The following is a 9,816-nucleotide window of genomic DNA, read 5'->3' as shown; positions in this document are numbered from 1 at the left end:
CAAGAAGCCAACCAATTAAATATAAAAAACGGAAAAGGTTGGTCCATAGTTGAATGGATTAGCAGTTGTATACAGCAAACGAATTACTTCCGCAGGAAAATCTAGGCACATTGCCAGAAACACCATCCCTCAAACCTCAAAAGGCATGATCATGTAACATGCAAAGCAGTACCGGGCACCCTTAATATAAATAACCCTCAAGGAACCCAAAAACTAACATTATAAACAAGACTACGGTGGTCGTTCAAAACAAATAGTGATCGCAATATTTCTAGGAAACAGAAGCACAATATCCGCGAATTGAAAGTAATTAAAAAAAACAGTCCTGGAAGAACAGAAACGACGAAACTCTTATACTCACTTATGGAGAAGAATGCTGCTTTACAGCGCGAAGCAGAGTAGAACTAAATATCACGGCCCACAAGTGAGCTGCCTTGAGACAACAGATTACAGAACCAAGAAAACTAAATTTAGACAAAGAAGTCAAAGCAACGGCGAAGAAGGGGAGAGGAGGAGAGTGAGAGTGAGGTCGCCGGCGGTCACTTTCAACCAAACAGCGGACTAATGCCGAGTAGAAGGGACTGTCTTGGAGCCCAAAGACCGAGGCAAAAGGTTCTAGCTGGCGTCAGAAATATGACCCTCCGTTCTTCTTGAATTTACGGCCTTGACCTACCCTCTGGGACTTGGTACGAATCAATGTGTGGGCAGTTATGAACTTATGAGGAAATAAAAATAATAATGAAAAAATACAATGGGACCCACGGGAGGGACGGAAAGCTGCCTTATATACCACGCAAATACGAGGGCCTTATATTCAGGGGCAGCTGGACTTTAGACCTTCTTTCCGGGGACAAAAGGGACTTTATCTGTTTCTTCGATAATAAATACCCCTCAGTGCTTTCACCCCCCGTAAAAAAAAAGTGCTCCCCAGTCCTATTTATTTTATTTTTATAAAATAGGGAGAGCACTTTTTTCTCTTTCCTTTCCTTTCATTTATCTTCTGATTACTACTATTTGCTTCCGATTTTAATTATAAAAATTAATTGACTAATTTAAAAAAAAAAGTTAAATTAGTTATTTGTCATAAATAAGTATTGTCTCTTCTAAAATACTCTTACTAATCAAGTATATTGGTTAGAACTATTATTATTAGAAAAACTATCTTGAAAAAAATACATAAATATTAGAGACAAAATGGATTTGAGTCTTATATTTAGAATCAAAATAAAAGTCAAATGAGATCATATATTAAGACCGGAGGTGGTATATTATTTTATGCTCTCTTTGATATTTTTTTAAAAGATGTATATATTAAATAGAGATGGTTGGCAAAATATATAAATAACACTAAAGTTAAAAATTTATTAAAATTTAAGATAATTTTGATGAAAGATGTTAAGAGTAATTTATAAATAAAATTAGAAATATTACGGCACAATAAATAATTTATTACACGCCTGATCGAGCAGATGTCCAGAGTGAGAGGATTCTGCTTCCGTGGCTATGGTCCTATGGACATCAGAATGGGAGCAAGTAGACATATGTGGGGAGTTTGGAGATTCTGAACTCAAGCTTGTTTGTTGGTTGCAGGAGAAAGCTAGTTCGCGTCCCGCAAGAGAGATGCAGAAACATGGACGCGGACGTGGCTGGGAAGGAGATTGCTACATTAAAAATCACCCCGTCGGCTCCTTATTACAAAGCACCTATTGTCACTTTAGTAGGATTAGAATTAAAAGAGCCAGTTAAGTCTTTCAATTTATCTAAAATTAAAAAAAATTATTTTACTCGTATTTAAAAATTTTAAATAAATTTTTTGCCAGAAATAAAAATAATGATTCTAAATAAGATGATGTTAATAAATTCAATTAATGTTCTATTATGTGATTTGTCAGATGTTGTGACTATCTCCTTTGAATGATGGTTTATGGGGGGAAAAAAAAATCAGATGAGTAAGCTAGTAAAACGTATTGAATATAAGAAGTATTTTCCCAGGAAAAAAAAGATTTATTTTGTTTTCCAATATGAAAGCTAAATAACTAAATTAAAAATATTCAGAAAGTTAGATAAGTTGATTATTTGAAACAAATGTCTGTTATTTTTTTAGATTATCCTCTAATTAGAATACTTTAAAATTAATAGGAATATATTCAAAAAAATTATAAATTTAAAAAGCAAGATGAATTGAAGTGATATATTTAGAATCAAATTTTATCTCTCAATTAATTATTGTAATTAACAAAAAAAGAGAAATATTATACTGGGCATATCCAAATACTTGGATTTTGAGCAATGCTGATTACGAAAGTATTTATAGTAACTTTTTAAAAATAATTTTATAATATATATAATAAATAAAATATATTAAAAGAATTTTGTTTCGACTTTGGATAAGAGTATAGGAGCTCCCATATCTGATTCCTGTTTCTGGAGAATCAAGAATCGTGCATGTGATCGCAATGTACTGCTAGTATTCAATTAGATGTAACTTACCCCAAAAAAAAAATAAAGAGATATGACTAAAAAGACGAGCCCAGAATGATAATTAAAAAAAATTCTTCTTCGTTCTTACCATTTTACCCCCACTGTTTTTGTATAGCATCACTCTTTTCGAGAAGCTTTTTGCCGTAGCTTTTAAAGAAAACAAATATTCCCTGTGTACTTAATATAAAATTTAATTATTAGGTTAATTTTGATTAAAAATAGAAGGTTTTTTTATATTTATTAATTTTTTAATTACTCCTAATAATATTCTATCAGTCATAATCAAGTAAGAAAGGGAAAGCGCATGTTAAAAATAATTATGGTATTTTGAGAAAAAATATCATATTTCTTATAATTAACTAACTTATCTAATTTTTTTAATCTCATCAAATTAATTAAATATGTTTTATATTAAGGGTCAATAAGTATTATTTACCATCGGTTTTATAATTTCAAGACGGTATTGATTATACTCGGAGTGCATCATTAGAAAAAGAAAGAAAACACTAAATCATTCTAATTTCTGTTGGTTGATTTTTACTAGGGGCAAATCTGGAAGGTAAGATTTCAAAAAAAACAAAAAAAAAAAAAAAAAGAAGAGGAAAGCGAAATTTTTAACACTAATTCTTTTTTTTAATGCGATAGTTTGTTTGCACTGAAATTGCTCTTTTCTTTTAACTTGACATGGGTGGCACTATTTACGACATGCGCTTTCTGCATCCATATTGACAGGGATATAAAACATAAAATCATTTCACCTGAAAAGTGTAAACTATATCACTAGTATTTTTTTCCAACAAACTTTTTAACAAATGTTATATTTAATCTTTAATATATTATCTACATGCCTATTTTATAGGGATTAAAAATTAATTTATTTATTTTGATGAAAATCTTTTTATTTTGTTACGCTAAATGTAGATATTTTGAGGGAAATTTTTCAAATATAAGAGATGGAGTAAATTTTATTTTTAGACCGAAATTAATTTTTACGTTTAGATGGAACAAAGTATTATCTTTGAGACAAATTAGGGACGTACGACGATGATGGTGCTCATTCTTGTCACAAAGCACAAGTAGCCCCTCTCATTATGTGCTGCCTGGTTATTAGAGATATTAAAAAACGGTTAAATAAACTACTTTAATATATTATAATATAGGCTCTAATTTGAAGTAGATTAAAAAAATTAGTTAAGTTAGTTGTTCATAATAAATAGGTGATGTTTTTCATAGAGTATTATTGCTAATCAAATATATTTGTTAAAACTACTATTACTACAGGGATTACTTTAAGAAAAATAGATAAATACGAAAGACAAAGTGAATTGAAGGTCTTATATTATGACCAAGATAAAAGTCAAACTAGTTCTTATATTAAAACCAAAGCTAGTATTATATTTATTGCTTTTCTCAAAACTAATTTGTTTCGCTTATAAACTGATGCTCCTCCCATCATTCGGTCTTAATGTAAGACATATTTAATTAATTTGATTAGATCAAAGAAGCTAGATAAGCTGGTTACCTGCAAGAAATATGACATGTTTTTTCTAAAACTACATAATTATCTTTGTTAATATCCTCATTTCCTCTGATACTTGATTATAATTGAAAGAGTATCTATAAGGGTAAGTCGTGAAAAATTGATAAATATGATAAATAAATCTTATATTTAGAATCAAAATCAATTCAATGTTAAGTCCTGTATAAACGACCAGAGGAGTATATAATTTAATGATACATATAAGTACATTAGAGAAGTTATATAACATATGTTATAATTAAGTAATTTTTTAACTTTCTTAATTCATTCAAATTAATTAACAATGCCTTACGTTAATTACCAATAGATCAGTATACAAAGAAGTGCGCTGACTAAGGGTGTGTTTGGATTAGCGATGGTAGAAATAACTTTTCTCGATCTGATTTTTACAGAAGTCATATCGGGTAAAAGTCATATAGTATACCATGATTCATGTTTGGATTGAGTTTTGCAAAAAAGTCAGTTTGAGAAATTGAAACTTATCTAGATGATTAATAAAAAAAATAAATTTAAATGCAAAATGACTTAAAAAGACAAAAATTTTATTAAGCAATATATATCTAATACTCCTCATGTCCTTAATATAGGAACCAATTGTTGAGTTAGTTTTGGTCCTAAATATAAGACCCATTTATCATATTTATCAATTTTCTCTAAAGTACCCCTATGGATACTCCCTCAACCATGATCAAGTAGAAGAGGGATATGAGGTATTAAGAAAGATGATTATGGTATTTTAGGAAAAACATGTCACATTTCTTATAAGTAACTAACTTACCTAACTTCTTTAATCTAATCAAATTAGTACAAATAAAGAAATTTAATTTATTGTTAGGAAGAAATTGGAAAATACTAAAGTACTTAATGAAATATATTTAATGGACACACACATATATATATATAACGGCGGCCAACGCTGGGCCTCTGTTCTTCTCGTTTTTTAAACTTCCCAACTGAAAATAAAAGCATACAGACACCCAAAATGAATATATGTTGAGTGGGTGAAAAATTACCATTAATGCTCCAACAGCTTTTCTTGGACACAAAAAAAGTACGGTTGAATAATGAAATCACAATTCATCAAAATTTCACAAAAATTAGTTAAACAAGATAAACATATTTTATAATCACTTATTTAGATTTAAATAGGTTTGTCTGACTTCTCATCTCTTAACTAAATAGGTACTAAGATGATAAGCAGTTTTATCTCTATAATAAGAAGGATATGAGTTTAAAATAATACTCGAAGCTTTTTCCAGAAAAGAAAAGAAAAGGACACACTGTGGCGGCCCCCAATGCCATATTGCCATCCCACTGTTATTGATCCGTGAGAGATGAGGGTCCGTTCATTGGGGCGCTACATCCAACTTTTCGTGTTCCCATGTACTATTATTTTATCCGGCAACAGTGATACATCTAGAGGTTGGGGGTTCTCCTACTTGCCACGAGTTCGCTCCTGACACAGGGAGAAGTGAAGAACGAATAATTATATAAGGAAATTTGTTTTGACTTACCTGCACATTATGGAACTATTTTGAGCAAAATAATACTCTTTCGGTCTTAAATATAAACCTCTTAATATAAAAGTTTTATATTTAGAATAAAAAAAGTAATACTAATTTGAAAGCTATTTAAAAAGTAAATATAAAAAATAAAATGAATTTGAGTTTTATATTTATAATAAAATTGGATATCCTATTACAATCCAGAAATTAGATATCCTATTAATTTTTATATTTGGGATTGGAGGTAGTATATTTTATGTTAGTTTGATGGCCAAGAGAAACATTGTTAATTATTTACTGTCACAAACATGGTTAATTCAGTTCTATTACTTTTATTCACATGTCTTGACTTCAATTTAGTCTAGCAAGATGAGAAGACGAGTGCTCGGGAGATGAACACTTTTTCGAGAAAAATTAAAATAGACTATTGAAAATCTTTCGTTGCAGTGGTGTTAAAAGAAATGATACGGGTGAGAATCAAAGCCAGTGGTCTCGTAAGTGAAACTCTGGATGGGCTGAATGGGGATGGACAGATATTTTCATTCCCTAAAAACTGACGACATTCCTTCCTTAATATAAAAAATAACTTAATATTTAATTTAATCATAAATATAATATTTCAATCTATTTTATCTCTCATATTTATCTATCTTTTCTATAGTAATCCTCGTTTAGATCTGTTAAAGATTTAATCAAATAGTAGTTTTAATTTAGGAAAGGTAATTCATATTTATTATAGATAATTGACTTAATAAAATTTTTTAATCTATTCAAATCAGTCAACTAATTCTTATATTAGACACTATAGGTAATATATTTGTATTTGAAAAGATATTTTCCCCAAATTGAATGGACAGAAATCTAATTTTATTTTATCCTAGTCAGAATAAAACAACACAAACATAAAATTCGGTCAAATCCTTATACTCCTCTGATCCTTAATATAAGACCAATTCTTGAGTTGATTTGGTCCTAAATATGAGACCCATTTATCATATTTATCAATTTTCTCTAAATTACCCTTATAGATACTCCCTCAACCATAATCAAATAGAAAAGGGAGAGAAGGTATTAAAAAAGATAATTATGGTATTTTAAGAAAAATATGTCACTTTTCTTATAATTAACTAACTTACCTAACTTCCTTAATCTAATCAAATTAGTTAAATGGGTCTTATATTAAGGACCGGAGGAGTACAACAATAGAGAATAAAGTAATGCTTACTTGACAAAAAAAAAGGGTGTTCAAGAAACCGAACCAAACATGACTAAACTGATGGAAATAAGGTTCAGTTTGATTTTTCCTTATAAAACGATCCACGCTAGTTTGGGGTACAGTCCTGCATGCTTCGAATTTGAACTTAAACCAAACCGAACGAGATTTGATTGAATTTGTGTCAGACACACACAATAGTATTTTATTTATCATTTACTTTCAGTCTTTATTCCATGATATACTACTATTATACATTATTTCATGAATGATCATATTTATTTTTCAGTTATTTTATTTGTATCATTGATAAGTTCGTCCAGGAAGGCTAAGATGCACGTTGCAGACAATTGGCAGTTATTGCATGCGAATCATTCGAATACTGAAATAATCAGTCAGCTCTTGGGGGGAAAAAAAATTAGCGCCTGTGTGGTGGGGCGTATGAAGAGGCAAAAAGTAGCTTATATATATAATAAGTCAATTTGTAAATTTATAACCTGTTTGTGATAGTTTTTGACCAATATGATATATGGATGAAAATGTTATTTTTTGAGTGTTATTTGTGCAATTAACGCTAACATTTTCAAAGTCAAGTTTTGTAATAGTTAAAGCACTTTTGACTTAAGTGACACCAATCATCTCAATTTTAAACTTTAACAACGAGTTCTGAGTTCTAGCGCCAGTTCCTCTTATTAGGTGAAGGGTACATCAACCGTTTTCACTCCGGCATTAACTTTTCAAAATGATATGAAGAGGAGGAAAAAACACCATGTAAGTATGTTTGAAACCAAACCAAATTTATATGAAACTGAACCATGCTGGCATTCCAATGAAAAATGCTTAAACTTTTAAAATGGAAGACATATCGAAAGCAATCAAATTATTAGTGTTTATGTGAGGCTATATACGCTCAGCATTTATAACTATGTCCACGTAAAATTAAAATAATATTTTTTCTATAGTTATGTTGTATTCCTTCGGTTTTTAATATAAGATCTATTTAACTAATTTGATTAAATTAAAAAAAATTATATAAGTTAGTTAATTATAAGAAACATGACATGTTTTTTCTAAAATACTATAATCATCTTTCTCAATATCCTCTCTCTTTTATTTAATTATGATTAAGAGAATATTCATTAATTTTAAAAAATAATAAATATAAAAATAATTTTATATTTAAAATTATACTTAACTTAATAATTAGATTTTATATTAAAAATTGAAAAAGTCTTACATACCCCGCAGGGTTGCATTTGATTTTTCGCCAAAACCAAACAAAATCAAGATGTAGAAGACTAGAAAGCAGGAGCTTGGGGGGAGGGCCACGGGGGATGTGAGTGAAAAACTCAAAAAAGTTGAGAAGAAAGAGCAGAAAGCCAAGAAGCAGCAGAAAGCAGCCGGGGAGCAGCACAGCCACGCTCCCCTTTACCATTATTATGATTTTCATGAGATGTGTGGGCCCTCCACAATCCCCCAGTGATAATAATTATTCTATCTTTTATAGAACCAACTTTTTCCTTTGCCTTTTTTGTTTTTTTGTTTTTTGAATGATCTGATCTGACAGCATCGCCTTTTATAGGCGTGAATGATTGGAGTTGAGGGCAAGGGGCAACCCCTCGGGAATATTTCTCACTGCATTTGTCCATGTCTTGTTTATATTTCCTTTTTTTTTTTTTAATATCTCTTAATCCTGTTTAATACGGAACATTGAAAGTAAATGAAAAAAAATATTTCGTATAAATAATCATTTATTATATAAGATTAGATAAGTTCATGAATATGAGATTAACTATTAAGGAATATCATATCCCCAACATGGTATTTCTCAATCTCACATCTATGGAATCTGTTCAATCTAATGTAACAAGTAATCTTTCATGTTAAACACTTTTTAATAGATTTTCTCAATCTCAACCTTAATTCTTAATTCTCATTTTTAATGCTTTGTACTTTTTTATGAAATTATTTTAAGTGAATAAAAAGATTTAAAAAAATTAAAAGTACTTAAAAAATAATAAATATTCAAAAATAAATTTTTCTAAATATAACCTTATTAATACTAGTAATAAAATAAATGATAAAAGAAAATGTAGTAAAAAAAAGGGAGAAAAAATAAAAAAAATCAGTTAGAGAAAAGAATAATATAAATACTTCAGAAACTCTTAAATAAGATGTCATGTTCAAATTGTGAAATTTCATAAAAAATAGTGGAGAAAGTCCTACAATGTACCATGCATCCTCGTGTATCTCTTATTCCCCGTGACCAAAGAAACAGAAATTATATACTACCTCTTTTTCTAATTATAAAAACTTATTTATAGTTTACAAATAAAATATTACAATTAGAACAAGAGATAGAATATATATATATATTGTATATAGTAAAATTTACACCCGAATTCTAGTGAATCAAAGTTATTTTTAAAAAGGAGTGAATTTTTGTTTTCGATCGCAGGCCTGTGGGATCAAGTGATTTTTTTTTAAATTTCTTCTGACAAAAAAAAAAAATCGCTTGCATTTTGCATGCGGCTGAAATCTGGCACATTCACTCATGTGCCCAATAAATCTACAGGAAACTTGATGGCGACAAAAAATATATATATATATATATATATATATATATATAGAGGAAACTTACAGGCAGTGTTTATTAGACCTTTCTTTTTATAAATTGTAAGATACAAATAATTAAATTATTCCATGTGAATTTAGAAGTTGGTTAAAATTTGTTAAATGCCAAAAATATGAGACAAAATAAGTGAAAAAGAGATTATAAGAAGGGTTAAAGTGCGATTTTAAATCTGATCTTATTTTTCAGGTATCATTTTGCCTCTAATATTTTTAATAGTGTAATTTTGACTCTAATTTTTTTTAATTTTAACCATGAAGGGCAAAGCGGCACCAAAGATCAAAGACAAAATTACAAAAAAAAAAGAAGCTCAAAATTGCACTACTAAATGATTAAGAGCAAAATTGTATCTGAGAAATAAGATTAGCGTCAAAATTACATCTTAGCTTTTACAAGAAAGAATATGTGGAAAAGTTATGAAAGAAAATGAGTGAAAGAAAAAAGA

This window comes from Neltuma alba, unplaced genomic scaffold (genome assembly GCF_004799145.2).
Source record: "Neltuma alba isolate B1F8T4 unplaced genomic scaffold, ASM479914v2 tig00012232_pilon, whole genome shotgun sequence".
Classification (NCBI taxonomy): domain Eukaryota; kingdom Viridiplantae; phylum Streptophyta; class Magnoliopsida; order Fabales; family Fabaceae; genus Neltuma; species Neltuma alba.
The sequence above is the reverse complement of the archived record's forward strand: the minus strand, read 5'-3'. Positions refer to the sequence as shown.